The sequence below is a fragment of the Dermacentor albipictus genome, chromosome 1, assembly GCF_038994185.2.
Source record: "Dermacentor albipictus isolate Rhodes 1998 colony chromosome 1, USDA_Dalb.pri_finalv2, whole genome shotgun sequence".
NCBI lineage: Eukaryota > Metazoa > Arthropoda > Arachnida > Ixodida > Ixodidae > Dermacentor > Dermacentor albipictus.
In genome coordinates this window covers 245001264-245014585 of record NC_091821.1, presented here as the reverse complement: position 1 = coordinate 245014585, position 13322 = coordinate 245001264, and the positions used below count along the sequence as shown (strand labels likewise).

Below are 13322 nucleotides of genomic sequence, written 5' to 3'. Positions count from 1 at the left end.
ATTTGTTCATGCTTCTTGGCCTCCACAGCTTGCGGAAAACACGAATGCAAGTAAGGCATGCAGATGTTAATACGCGCAGTGCACGTGAAAACTTTATTGAAAGCGCTGCTTACCTTCGGGAATGCATCCGGGCACAGCATGACCAACCTCAGTGGGTAACACTCCTTGATGATTTAGTGAGTTTGAAGAAATTTTAACTTTGCTCGCCTCAGCTCAAGCGTAGCTGAAGTGCATTATCGTTTGTGACTTATTGTTCCTCATGTGAACTTCGGAAATAAAGAAAAAAAAAAGCCTGTGGCGCAACGGATAACGCGTCTGACTACGGATCAGAAGATTCCAGGTTCGAATCCTGGCAGGCTCGTTGAATTTTTTCGTGTCCTTTTTTTCCCTCTATTTTTTAAAACATTGCAATTTAGGCGAACGCCGTCCTGGGCCTGTGGCGCAACGGATAACGCGTCTGACTACGGATCAGAAGATTCCAGGTTCGAATCCTGGCAGGCTCGTTGAATTTTTTCGTGTCCTTTTTTTCCCTCTATTTTTTAAAACATTGCAATTTAGGCGAACGCCGTCCTGGGCCTGTGGCGCAACGGATAACGCGTCTGACTACGGATCAGAAGATTCCAGGTTCGAATCCTGGCAGGCTCGTTGAATTTTTTCGTGTACTTTTTTCCCTCTATTTTTTAAAACATTGCAATTTAGGCGAACGCCGTCCTGGGCCTGTGGCGCAACGGATAACGCGTCTGACTACGGATCAGAAGATTCCAGGTTCGAATCCTGGCAGGCTCGTTGAATTTTTTCGTGTCCTTTTTTTCCCTCTATTTTTTAAAACATTGCAATTTAGGCGAACGCTTTCCTGGGCCTGTGGCGCAACGGATAACGCGTCTGACTACGGATCAGAAGATTCCAGGTTCGAATCCTGGCAGGCTCGTTGAATTTTTTCGTGTACTTTTTTCCCTCTATTTTTTAAAACATTGCAATTTAGGCGAACGCCGTCCTGGGCCTGTGGCGCAACGGATAACGCGTCTGACTACGGATCAGAAGATTCCAGGTTCGAATCCTGGCAGGCTCGTTGAATTTTTTCGTGTCCTTTTTTTTCCCTCTATTTTTTAAAACATTGCAATTTAGGCGAACGCCGTCCTGGGCCTGTGGCGCAATGGATAACGCGTCTGACTACGGATCAGAAGATTCCAGGTTCGAATCCTGGCAGGCTCGTTGAATTTTTTCGTGTCCTTTTTTTTCCCTCTATTTTTTAAAACATTGCAATTTAGGCGAACGCTTTCCTGGGCCTGTGGCGCAACGGATAACGCGTCTGACTACGGATCAGAAGATTCCAGTTTCGAATCCTGGCAGGCTCGTTGAATTTTTTCGTGTCCTTTTTTTTCCCTCTATTTTTTAAAACATTTCAATTTAGGCGAACGCTTTCCTGGGCCTGTGGCGCAACGGATAACGCGTCTGACTACGGATCAGAAGATTCCAGGTTCGAATCCTGGCAGGCTCGTTGAATTTTTTCGTGTCCTTTTTTTTCCCTCTATTTTTTAAAACATTGCAATTTAGGCGAACGCTTTCCTGGGCCTGTGGCGCAACGGATAACGCGTCTGACTACGGATCAGAAGATTCCAGGTTCGAATCCTGGCAGGCTCGTTGAATTTTTTCGTGTCCTTTTTTCCCTCTATTTTTTAAAACATTGCAATTTAGGCGAACGCCGTCCTGGGCCTGTGGCGCAACGGGGATTCCGCTTCCGGCCACCGAGCGTGACGGACGCATGATGACGGGCTCCGTTGGAGCGGCTTCAGCGGCCTTTTCTAGTCGCGGAAACAGGACGATGGAACAGGAGGGCACCTACCAAGTTGTTCTGCCAGGTCTGCCAACAGGTCGTTATGTTTTAAATACAGTTTTTTTGCACGCTGATATTACGGCGCGACCGTACCGGATTGAAGATTTCCGTGACGCATTGGCACCGCATTCGCTTCTTCCTGATGTTATCGCCCTGGGGGCGTATCGCATGAGCCATGTCTGGGCTATCACTTTCAAGGACGCGGACGCGGTGAAGAAGATCTCGAGCATCGGGGAGCTGCGTAAAAAAACCGGCGCTGCCTGGTGATTGACCCGGCGAACCAGGATGTTCGACTGAAGCTCCACTGGCTTCTACACAATGTGCCTGATGAGGACGTGCGTGTCGCCTTTGCGCCCTATGGGAAAGTTACCGAAGTAGGCCGGGAGCGCTGGCGTGTGCAAGGTATGACAGAGAAGGGATCAACCACCCGGCTTGTCACCCTCAAGTTGAAAGCGGGCGTGAAGTTGGATGACTTGCCACACCAGCTGAGCGTTGGCGGTGAGTTGGCGCTTGTCGTGGTACCAGGCAGACCCCCGCTGTGCCTTCGGTGTCGCGGTACGGGCCACATCCGCAAGGAATGTCGAGTCCCGCGTTGCGGAATCTGCCGACGCTTCGGGCACGAAGACGACCAGTGTACTCGCACTTACGCGAGCATTACAGGCCCGGGAACCAGCGAGGACTCGTCCGAGATGCTGATGGATGAGGCGGATGCTGAGGAAGCAGCCCGTGTGGGTGGACAACCACAGCGCCAGACTCGGCCATCATTCACGACTCTGGTGAAGCAGAAGGCGGGGCCCTCCGGCGCAACAGATGGTAGTGTACAGGCGCAGCATAAGCCTGAACAGGACGACGATGACAAGGCAAAGGAGGCGGCGAAAGCCGCGGACGCTAAAGAAAGCAGCGTGGAGACCCCCGGCATTGATACCATGGAGACGAACCAGGAAGCGGCGAGCACCATTGCTGGAAAACGTCCGCATGAAGAAAGCGGAGACGTCAAGCTGCAGCCTGGCGGTAGCGGCGATGAGCCTCCGCCGAAGGCAGGGGGAGTGAGACGCTCGTCTTTAAAACCGCGGCCGAACATTCCGGCCGACACGCGGAAGGCGGGGAAACCGCCTCCGTAGTAACAGTGTCCTGGTCGGTGTCAGCGCCGGTTGTGTAGGTTGATCGGTGTCAAGAGGTCTTGGCAGTCGTGAGGAAGGCTACGTCAACCATGAAGGTAGGCACCATGCGGATAGAGGCGTTTCTTCTTCTAAGACATGGCTTTTAATCATATTGCTCCACTTCGAGTTGCGACCTTGAATGTCAGAGGTCTGGGAGCAAGAAGGCGACAATACCAGCTTAATCGCCTTCTTCTGGATAACGATATTGATATAATTGCTTTACAAGAGTCGAAAATAGAGAGCCAAGAGCACACTGACCGCATGGTGTCTTCCTTTCAAGCAAACTTTCATGTTTGCGTTTGTCATTCTGTTGGGACGTCGGGTGGGTGCCTTGTATTCATACGTAAGACGTTAAGAGTGAACGTAGAGGCTGTATTTGCATGCCCAAGTGGTCGCCTTTTGATTGCTGATTTCACATTTTCGAATTTTTGTTGGCGAATTGTTTGTGTATATGCTCCTAATGTAGAAAGCGAGCGTAAAATTTTCTTTGAATCTCTTGAGCCATGGTTGAATGGCGACAAGTTTTTGCTTGTACTGGGAGACTTCAACTGTGTGTGCGCCGCAGCTGACAGAGTGAAGTTTAGGCCACTGAGAGACAAGAGCTCTGAAGTTTTGAATACTTTTGTGCATGAGTATGGTCTCGAGGATGTTGGCAATGTGTTTTCCACTGGGACCCACTCAGAATACACGCACTTTCAGCGGGAGAGCCATGCGAGACTAGACAGAATGTATGTATCTGTCGATCTTATGCCGCTATGCTCAAGTTATGACGTTAAACCTGTGTCTTTCAGTGATCATTGCCTCGTGAGCATGACTTTAGGAATGAAGGGCAGGAAATCGCGCTTTAACTGGCACTTATGGAAATTGAACACAAAGCTTTTGGAGGATGAAGGGTTCATTATGCAAGTAAAGACCAAGCTAGACAAACTGCTAGACGCGCAGCCAGCTAGTTTTGCAACTGAATGGGAGGGGTTCAAAGAGTGGGTAAAAATGAAAGCAATAGAAAAGTGCAGCGTGGCTCGCTATAAAGAGAAAGAAAAAGAAAAAGAAATGAACGGGCAACTTGAATGGATGCTGAGCATGGAAAATAGCGCGCCGGGAACTTTCACGAAAGAAATACGGGAAGTGAAATGCCAGCTCGAAAGAATCGACGCCGACAGGTATAGGGCCGCCGTCATACGCGCAAGGTCTGAAAAATTGTGGGCTGGCGAAACGCCGACAAAACGAGCGCTATCAGACGAGAAAAGATACGCTTGCCAGAAAGAAATTAGGAGCATCCGATTTGACGGCCGGACTTCGGAAGATGCGAGAGACATTCAGTGTGCTATAGCCGAACATTTCACAGAACTTCTTAGCAATAAGCTCGAGACCATAGAAGGCTTCCATGTAGACTTCTTGAGGCTGGTGCCAAGACTAGAGGATGAAATTAAGGAACGTCTTGAACTGCCTATAACTTTACAGGAGATAGAAAAAGCAATAGACGACCTAACATCTGGGAAAGCTCCTGGGCCAGATGGGCTAAGTGCGGCCTTTTATAAAACCTTTCGGCTTCCTGTTGCACAGTGCATGCTCCATGTGATAACTGAGGCTTATTAGCGCAAACGGGTTCCATTGTCTTTCAATACGTTCCACATCGTTCTAATTCCCAAGACTGATGATCCGGAAGAACGACTGTTGGTGGGGTCATATCGACCGATTAGTCTCACCAACGTCGACTACAAAGTATTTATGAAGGTTCTAGCAAAAAGACTGCAGTCTGTGATCACGAAATTGGTAGGGTCTCACCAGACGTGTGGAATTAAAGGCCGTAGCATCGCTACAAATATACATGTCGCACGCAACGTATTAGAGTGTCTCGATGCAGTTGGCGGTCAGATAGCAATGATGCAGCTCGATTTGGCGAAAGCCTTTGACCGCGTCTCCCATGAAATCCTTTTTTCCATCCTGGAACACTCCAAACTAGGGGACATTATAGTAGAGGGCGTAAAAATGGCCTACAAGAACTGTACGACCCGCATTATAGTTAATGGCGATCTCACTGACAAACTTGCTGTACGTTCTTCAGTAAGACAGGGATGCCCGCTTTCCCCCTTGCTTTTCGCAGTGTATTTAGAGCCACTATGCCTGGCAATTATCAACTCTGACCGAATTTCAGGTTACAGACTGCAGTCATCACACGTGAAAGTACTCGCGTATGCTGACGATATAGCGGTGTTTTGCGCTGATAGACAGAGCATCTGTGAAGCGACAATTGTGGTTGAAAAATTCTGCGCTCAGACTGGAAGTCAGATCAATTGGGGAAAAAGCTCCGGTTTTTGGCATGGCGAATGGGACGTAACACCGGGTTGTTTTTCTCGGCTTCCATGGTCCACCTTGCCAACGCGGTATCTAGGAGTACCTCTGGATTGTTATCGGGATCCCAGCTCGTACTGGAAAGAAGAAACTTCGAGAATAAGAGAGAAAGCGGTCGCGTGGCAAGGAAGACAGCTATCAATGTTTTCCCGTGCCTCTATCTGTAATGTCTTTTTTTAATTTCGAAGCTCTGGTATGTCATGAATGTGCTGTGTGCGACCCGAACAGCTATTCAAAAAATGCATCGTGTTTTTGCTGTTTTTATTTGGGCGTCTAACTGGGAAAGAACCAGCCGAACTAACCTGTTTGTTTCCGTTAAAAGCGGAGGCCTTGGCCTGGCGCATCTTTTTTTGCGTCAAGTGGTCTCGCGATTTATGTTTTCGCGTGATCAAAGTGATCCCTTCCTAAGATCTGTTATGCAAGTGCGCCTACAGAGACTGCTCCCTGGAAGGATAGTGTCCTGTGATAACATGTGTGGTGCTGTGACAGGATACTTGCGCGAGGTTGTGCTTTCGTGCAAGATGTTGGAAGTACGTTTCAGCCCTGAATACCTATGTAATGTCAATAAGAAAAACCTGTACAAAGCGTTGGTTGACGTGATGTTGCCGGTACCCATTTATCGGACACCTCACTTTGGAGGCCCAGGGCAAGATATTTTAAAAAGAGTTAAGAACATGCCCGTTAGACCTGTGGTCAAAACTTTTTTTTTTAAACTGCATTCCGGTACGCTGCCTGTTAAAACCTGGCTGCATGATAAAGGTCTTTTCGTGCCATGGACAACAAACTGCTTGTTATGCAGGAAGCCCGAGACAGTGGAACATGTTTTCCTAGAATGTTGGGATCCAATTTTTTATTGGGATGTCCTTCAGAGGACGATTGAAAAGGAACTACCTTTAAGTCCTTACGGCATCCGGTACTTATCAGTTGAAAGTGAAGAAGTACCCTACGATTTAATTATGCTTCTTGGCCTCCACAGTTTGTGGAAAACGAGAATGCAGGTGCGACATGCAGACATAAATACAAGATCCACACGTGAAAACTTCATCGAAAGTGTTGTTTATCTTCGCGAATGTTTCAGGGCTCAGACTGATCCACCAGAGTGGATATCACTGTTTGATGATTTGTCACAAATGAAAAGTTTTTAGCACCACTCGCGTCAGTCCAAGTGCGGCTGAAGTGTTTTATCATGTTACTTTGTGTTATGCGTCCAAAAACGGCAATAAAGAAAAAAAAATGGGCCTGTGGCGCAACGGATAACGCGTCTGACTACGGATAAGAAGATTCCTGGTTCGAATCCTGGCAGGCTCGTGAAATTTTTTCGTGTCCTTTCTTTTCTTATTTTTTTAAAACATTGCAATTTAGGATACAGGTGTCCTGGGCCTGTGGCGCAACGGATAACGCGTCTGACTACGGATCAGAAGATTCCAGGTTCGAATCCTGGCAGGCTCGTTAAATTTTTTCGTGTCCTTTCTTTTCTTATTTTTTTAAACATTGCAATTTAGGCTATAGGCGTCCTGGGCCTGTGGCGCAACGGATAACGCGTCTGACTACGGATCAGAAGATTCCAGGTTCGAATCCTGGCAGGCTCGTGAACTTTTTTTGTGTCCTTTTTCTCCCCATTTTTTTAAATATTGCAACTTAAGCTAACGACGTCCTGGGCCTGTGGCGCAACATTCTGCTTCCGGCTCCCGAGCAGAACGTATCGTAGCATCATGGGCTCCAATGGAGCGGCATATGCGGCTGTAAGCCGCGGCAATGGGCTATCGACGGAGGATGATAAGGATTACCAGATTATTTTGCCTCGGCTACCTACAGGACGCATCGTTTTCAACACAGTTTTTTTTTTTTTTTGCACGGCGACGCTCGTGCTCGCCCGTTCTGCGTAGAAGTTTTCCGGGACGCGCTTCAAGCTCTTGGTATGCTCTCTGGAGTTGTCGCCCCTGGAGCATACCAAATCAACCATGTATGCGCGGTAGCGATGAAGACAGCCGAGGCTGCTCAAAAGCTGGCGGCACTAAAGGAACTGCAGGTGAAGGGGCGTCGCTGCCTGGTCATCGATCCCAAGGAACAACAGGTGAAGCTTCGTATCCACTGGCTTCTGCATGGGGTGGATGACTAAGACGTTAAGACCGCACTGTCCTCCTTTGGCAAAGTGACGGAAGTGACCCGCTAGCGCTGGCGAGTGGATGGCGTTTCCGACAAGGGCTCGACAATCCGAGCAGTGCTGCGGCAGTTCAAAACTGGGATGAAGGTTGACGACCTGCTCCACCAGATCCGCGTCGCCAGCGAACTTGCGCTGGTGGTAGCCCCAGGACGCCCCATGCAGTGCCTGCGCAGCCGGGGCTCTGAACACGTTCGACGAGAATGTAAGGTTCCTCGTTGCTCTCAGTGCAGGCGCTTCAGATACAACGACGCGAACTGTGTACTATCTTACGCAGTAGCCGCGGGTTCGGCGGAGAGCGAGCCGTCGGCATTAGACCACATGATGGATGTGACCGAGGCGGAGGAAGCGGCCAAGGGAGCTGGAAACGGCAACATGGGACGACTACGGGACAACTACGCCGACCGAAGGAGAACGGAATAATGTTCCTGCCCCCAAGGAGCCAGCAGCTACACTCGAGAGCGTGGGGATGGCCCCGCAAGAAAAGGAGAGCCGCCAGTCGGCTACGGATACTACGCAAGCAGAGGGAGACGAAAACGCGACCCATGCTAGCGCCCGCATCGAAGGCGTCTCGGCACCGGTCAAGAGGTCCTTGCAGCAGGAGGAGAAAGTCGACGTAAAGGCCGGTGGTGACTCCGAGCCACCGCCCGTTAAGACGCTTTCCGGAAGGCGCTCCACCCTCAAGCTCAAACCGAACCTGGAGGCTGAACGTAGGCCCACCACGAAGCCGACCAAAGACGAACTCGAGCGACGGCCGCCGGATGGCCATGGAGGCGTCTAGCGGTCAGCTAGACGTTAAGGTGAGCAACATGCTCCGGGCCTTCTGCCCTCCGGTTTACATCAGTAATGGCTACCAACCCATCGCTTAGCCTCGGCACGCTAAACGTTCGAGGTCTGGCCGCCAAAAGGAAACAGTCAGCTGGTTTGCAGACTACTAGTGGACCATGACCTCGACGTTTTAGCCGTGCAAGAAACCAAAGTGGATGGCTAGGAGGAGACCGGGAGCATAGTGCAAAGTTTCGCGTATAACTATTATACGGTAGTGAGCCACGCCTTAGGGACTTCGGCAGGGTGTGTGCTGTTCGTGAGGAAGCTCCCTGGTCTTGTCCTAGATGGTTACTTCTCGTGCACTTCTGGTCGACTTGTCTTTTGTGACTTCAGCTATTGCAATGTCCAATGGCGCGTGTTATGCGCCTAATACTGTGCGAGAGAGGGCAAATTTCTTTTTCGAGTTCAAAGCATCATTTCCATGTGCACAAAATGATAGCCTGTGTAGGGGATTTCAACTGCGTATTGAACGCTGAAGATAGGTCTACGCGACGCGTAGTTTATGACAAAACCAGTGATATCCTGGCACAGATTATACATGAATTCGAATTAGAAGATGTCGCTGAGTGTTTTCGGGCTGACCGAGACGTGATGTACACTCACTTTCAGGGCACAAGTCATGCACGATTAGACCGTATTTATCTTTCATACGATTTAGTAGAAAAAATGCCAGTGCTATGCAGTTGCTGCCATATCATTTTCTGACCCCTGCCTGGTAAAATGCAGGGTGGGCAGCAAGAAAGAACGAAACAATTTCGTCTGGGAACTGTGGAAAATGAATACTGAGCTGCTACGGGATGAAACCTTTAACGAAAATGTAGTGGCTGCTCTGAATTCTTTTGCAACAGACAGTTCTATAAGGTTGGGCGAGAAATGGGAGTTGTTGAAGCAAACCATTAAAATGAAAGCAATTGAAAGAAGTGGCGTACTGCGTTATGAAGAAAAGGCCAGAGAAAAGGATTTAAAAACATTGCTGGAAAAATTTGCGAAGCACGAATGCATGCAACCGGGCGCTTATCAAGCAGATATGCGCGTTGTTAAGAAGCTCGAGGTGTTGACGAAGAGCACTATCGAGGCGCGCTCGTGCGCTCGAGAGCAGAAAGACTAACATGCGGGGAAACGCCAACGAAAAAAGCACTGGGACTAGAAAAAAAGCACTCCAGACGTAAGCAGGTTGAGGCCATCGAATATGAAGGCGTGGTAATAACCGATAACAATAATATAGGGAGTGCTTTCTTTGAGCATTACAAAAAGCTTTTTTGCATTAAGGCCTGTCAACATGCACGATTTCTAGCATCTATTTTTGCAGTGAATGCCACAGCTGTCCGGCGAACTTAAAGAAACGTTAGAACGACCAATAACAGAACACGAAGTACAAATCGTTTAAAGGCCACTTAGCTTCTATCTTAACCGCAGTTTTCAATGAAGCATACGAACTGAAAATATTTCCACCATCCTTTGGCGAGTCCCATACAGTACTAATACCGAAAACAGAAGAGACCGAAAAGCTCAAGCAACTTTCCTCCTACAGACCCATAGCGCTTACTAACTGCGACTACAAAATATTGATGAAAGTGCTGGAACGACTGGTCCAGTAAGTTATTAAGGAAGTAGTCGGCCCACACCAGACTTGTAGCATTCGTGGAAGAACCATTTTCACTAACATTCATAAGATGAAGTGTGTGCTGGAGTGTTGTGATGCCATGTGTGATGCAGTAGCGATCCTCCAGCTTGACTTGGAGAAAGCGTTTGATTGCGTTTCTCATGAGATATTGCTCACCATCCTTGAACATGTTAATTTTGGTCACAAGATCACTGAGGGGGTGACCATGGCGTACCGGAGTTGCTACACGAGACTTACAATTAATCAGACGCTGGGCGCCCCCATTAACGTGAAGCGCTCTGTTCGCCAGGTTGTCCACTCGGTGCACTCCTGTTTTGTGACTACATAGAAACGCTATGTCAGGCCATCATCGAAAATGAATGCATTAAGTGGTTTGATCTTCAAACCGCAGAGGTGAAGCTATTGGCATATGCCGACGATGTGGCTGTATGCTGTAAAGATAAGCAAAGTGTATTGAATACTGTTAGTATCGTCAGAAAGTTTGGTAACGTCACTAACAGCTTCGTTAACTGGCAGAAATATTTGGGGTTTTGGCATGGAAGATGGGCGTCCGCACCAAACCACTTTTCTAACGTAAACTGGGTCACGACGCCAGTTAATTATCTTGGCGCACCCTTTGATGCCTACAAGGACAGTAGCGAGTATTGGAAGGAGCGGACAAAAGAACTAAAAGAAAAAGCCGACCGATGGAACGCCTGTCACTTGTCAATATTCGCGAGAGCTACAGCGTGCAATATGTTTATCGTGACAAAGATCTGGTACGTAATGCAGGTCCTACAGTGCTCTCGGATTAATGTGCAGAAACTGCACCGCGTATTCGCGGTATTCGTGTGGGCATCGAGCTGGGAGCGGTGCAGCCGAGAGAATCTCTTCCGGCGTGTGAAGGATGGTGGTCTGGGGTTTGCGCACCTCTTCTTGCGTCAACTCGTGAACAGATTTTTCTTCTTTCGAGATACAAACGACCAATTTCTGCGCACGGTGATCCAAATGAGACTGTCATGAGCACCTCCCGAATTCGTTGTAGGTACCGTAATAATTCCAGTACCAGTCCGTGGTTTCTTTCTTGAAATAGTTCAGAGTGTTTCTTACCCGCCGCGGTTGCTCAGTGGCTATGGTGTTAGGCTGCTGAGCACGAGGTCGCGGGATCAAATCCCGGCCACGGCGGCCGCATTTCGATGGGGGCGAAATGCGAAAACACCCGTGTACTTAGATTTAGGTGCACGTTAAAGAACCCCAGGTGGTCAAAATTTCCGGAGTTCCCCACTACGGCGTGCCTCATAATCAGAAAGTGGTTTTGGCACGTAAAACCCCATATATTATTAGAGTGTTTCTTTTTTGCGTGTTCGCTTTTGAAGTGCATACTTGTGGAGTGCAAAACGGAAAAAGCTATATCGTGATTTGTGTGACAGTGTTCTGCTTGTACCCATGTACAGAGCCGTGTACAGTGGAGGCCCAGGCCTAGACGTACTGAAAAGAGTGAAGATGATGCCAGTTCAACCAGCCACGAAATCATTCTTTTTTTAAATTACATACCGGCACTTTACCTGTTAAAATCTTCCTGGAACAACGAGGGTCCTACATGCCGTGGGGAACACATTGCCTTATTTGTAAAAAAACGAAACTACAGATCATGTCTTCATCCACTGTTGGGAAGGGGTCTTTTTCTGGGACGTGTTGCAAAGAACTCTTAAAAAGGAGTTACCGATAGATCCCCACGGAATCAGGTTTCTACCAGTAAATGATGACGAAGGTTTCCCTTACGACGACGTCATGCTTACGGGCCTCCACTGTTTATGGCGCGCAATAATGGCGGGCTACCATTGTGATGCGGATGCCCGACCGGTACGTGTGTACTTCCGTGAATGCATGCAGCGGTACGTAGAAGTGCAGAAGTTGCAACAGCCTGTTCCTGAGTGGCTGTACAGGGTTGAACCCCTGACAGCACTCAAGGAATTTTAATGAGACAACGTCATGCTACAGTAGCGGACTAGAACGCATGTGTATTGTTTATTGTTCGGTTTTTGTATTCATTCCCTTTTTTTGTTTGGTCTTTTTGTATATCTTTTGTTGTATATATTTAAGGAATGTGTGTTGTTGTGATATGTCGAGGACTGGCAATAAAGAAAAAAAAAAGGCCTGTGGCGCAACGGATAACGCGTCTGACTACGGATCAGAAGATTCCAGGGTCGATCCTGGCAGGCTCGTTAACTTTTTTGTGTCCTTCTTTCTTCCCTATTTTTTTAAACATTGCAATCTAGGATACCGAACATATTTCACGAAAACAAATAGTAGCACATATTACAACGAATAAATGACCAAGCAAAAATTTAAGAAATCAGCACATCGTTTTTAGCCGTCAATACCAACTCGCACAAAACAACGGTTATGGAATGACCAACATTAGTCGTGGTTCAGCAGCCACGTCTGGCCGTGGTAACACGTCTTCTGTTGCCCCACCGGGATATCGGTATGTACTACCTACTTTGCCATCAGGCGAAACTATGAAGGAGTGTTTGTTTTTACACTGTGACGTTACCGGGAGACCATACTGCCTCGAAGATTTCCGTGACCCGGTGCAAGAACTCTGTACACTGAAAGACGTGACAGGTATTGGGCCCTTCCAAATGACACATATGTGGCTCATCAAGCTACGAACTCCAGAGGGGAAGGAAGTGCTGGTTAAAGCGGGTGGCCTGGAGGTTAAAGGGCGCTTTTGCGCCGTCATTGACCCAGTACAGCAAGACATCACACTCAACGTGCACTAGGTTCCATTCCACGTTACTGGGAAAGCATTGAAGAGGGCTTTCGACCACCATGGCGAAGTGAAAGAAGTACGACAAAAGGATTGGAAGGTGAGGCGCTTCGAGCAAGCCGAGTCTACCACGCGTATTGTGCGGATGACGCCCCGAGAGAACTTAACACCGGAAGCTCTGCCCCATTTGTTCAAGATCTTTGGTGGCTCAGTGCTGGTCGTCGTCCCCGGGAGAACTCCGATTTGCCTTCCGTGTCGACGCAAAGAACACATTAGAAGATACTGCAGAGTGCCAAGGTGTCTGAGTGCCGGGAATTCGACCATAAAGCACATGATTGTGTGTACGTATGCAAGAGTTACTGGCAGCACGCTACTTGACGACGAAGGTCTCGAATTGATCGAGGAGGAGGAGGTAACGGAGAAACTGACAGCGTCCTTGGAAACTCCGATTGAACAGGTGGCAAGTGTCGCGAAAAAGGTGGCAACGCCATCCGCGTCGACACAGGACGCCACAGCAGGAAGAAAGCAGAGAGAAAGAAGAATGAACGAAGAAGAGAAGACACCGCCTGCACACGAAGAAACGGACCATGGGTGTGACGCGTTTAACATGG

The 13322-nt window shown here is 48.5% G+C and overlaps 12 non-coding genes and 1 pseudogene across 12 annotated transcripts; all 13 read left to right on the top strand.

Annotated features, from left to right (window-relative positions):
- Positions 1 to 288: 288 nt before the first annotated feature.
- On the top strand, positions 289 to 361 carry TRNAR-ACG (transfer RNA arginine (anticodon ACG)). The gene has a single exon. It is a non-coding gene; the product is annotated as a tRNA-Arg (tRNA).
- Positions 362 to 430: 69 nt separating this feature from the next.
- TRNAR-ACG (transfer RNA arginine (anticodon ACG)) lies at positions 431 to 503 on the top strand. The gene has a single exon. It is a non-coding gene; the product is annotated as a tRNA-Arg (tRNA).
- A 69-nt stretch (positions 504 to 572) lies between these two features.
- On the top strand, positions 573 to 645 carry TRNAR-ACG (transfer RNA arginine (anticodon ACG)). Its single transcript has one exon. It is a non-coding gene; the product is annotated as a tRNA-Arg (tRNA).
- A 68-nt stretch (positions 646 to 713) lies between these two features.
- On the top strand, positions 714 to 786 carry TRNAR-ACG (transfer RNA arginine (anticodon ACG)). Its single transcript has one exon. It is a non-coding gene; the product is annotated as a tRNA-Arg (tRNA).
- A 69-nt stretch (positions 787 to 855) lies between these two features.
- TRNAR-ACG (transfer RNA arginine (anticodon ACG)) lies at positions 856 to 928 on the top strand. Its single transcript has one exon. It is a non-coding gene; the product is annotated as a tRNA-Arg (tRNA).
- Positions 929 to 996: 68 nt separating this feature from the next.
- On the top strand, positions 997 to 1069 carry TRNAR-ACG (transfer RNA arginine (anticodon ACG)). Its single transcript has one exon. It is a non-coding gene; the product is annotated as a tRNA-Arg (tRNA).
- Positions 1070 to 1139: 70 nt separating this feature from the next.
- On the top strand, positions 1140 to 1212 carry TRNAR-ACG (transfer RNA arginine (anticodon ACG)). Its single transcript has one exon. It is a non-coding gene; the product is annotated as a tRNA-Arg (tRNA).
- A 70-nt stretch (positions 1213 to 1282) lies between these two features.
- On the top strand, positions 1283 to 1355 carry TRNAR-ACG (transfer RNA arginine (anticodon ACG)). Its single transcript has one exon. It is a non-coding gene; the product is annotated as a tRNA-Arg (tRNA).
- A 70-nt stretch (positions 1356 to 1425) lies between these two features.
- Positions 1426 to 1498, top strand: TRNAR-ACG (transfer RNA arginine (anticodon ACG)). Its single transcript has one exon. It is a non-coding gene; the product is annotated as a tRNA-Arg (tRNA).
- A 70-nt stretch (positions 1499 to 1568) lies between these two features.
- On the top strand, positions 1569 to 1641 carry TRNAR-ACG (transfer RNA arginine (anticodon ACG)). The gene has a single exon. It is a non-coding gene; the product is annotated as a tRNA-Arg (tRNA).
- Positions 1642 to 1761: 120 nt separating this feature from the next.
- Positions 1762 to 3018, top strand: LOC135907962 (uncharacterized; annotated as a pseudogene).
- A 3704-nt stretch (positions 3019 to 6722) lies between these two features.
- TRNAR-ACG (transfer RNA arginine (anticodon ACG)) lies at positions 6723 to 6795 on the top strand. Its single transcript has one exon. It is a non-coding gene; the product is annotated as a tRNA-Arg (tRNA).
- Positions 6796 to 6862: 67 nt separating this feature from the next.
- On the top strand, positions 6863 to 6935 carry TRNAR-ACG (transfer RNA arginine (anticodon ACG)). Its single transcript has one exon. It is a non-coding gene; the product is annotated as a tRNA-Arg (tRNA).
- The last annotated feature ends 6387 nt before the right edge of the window (positions 6936 to 13322 follow it).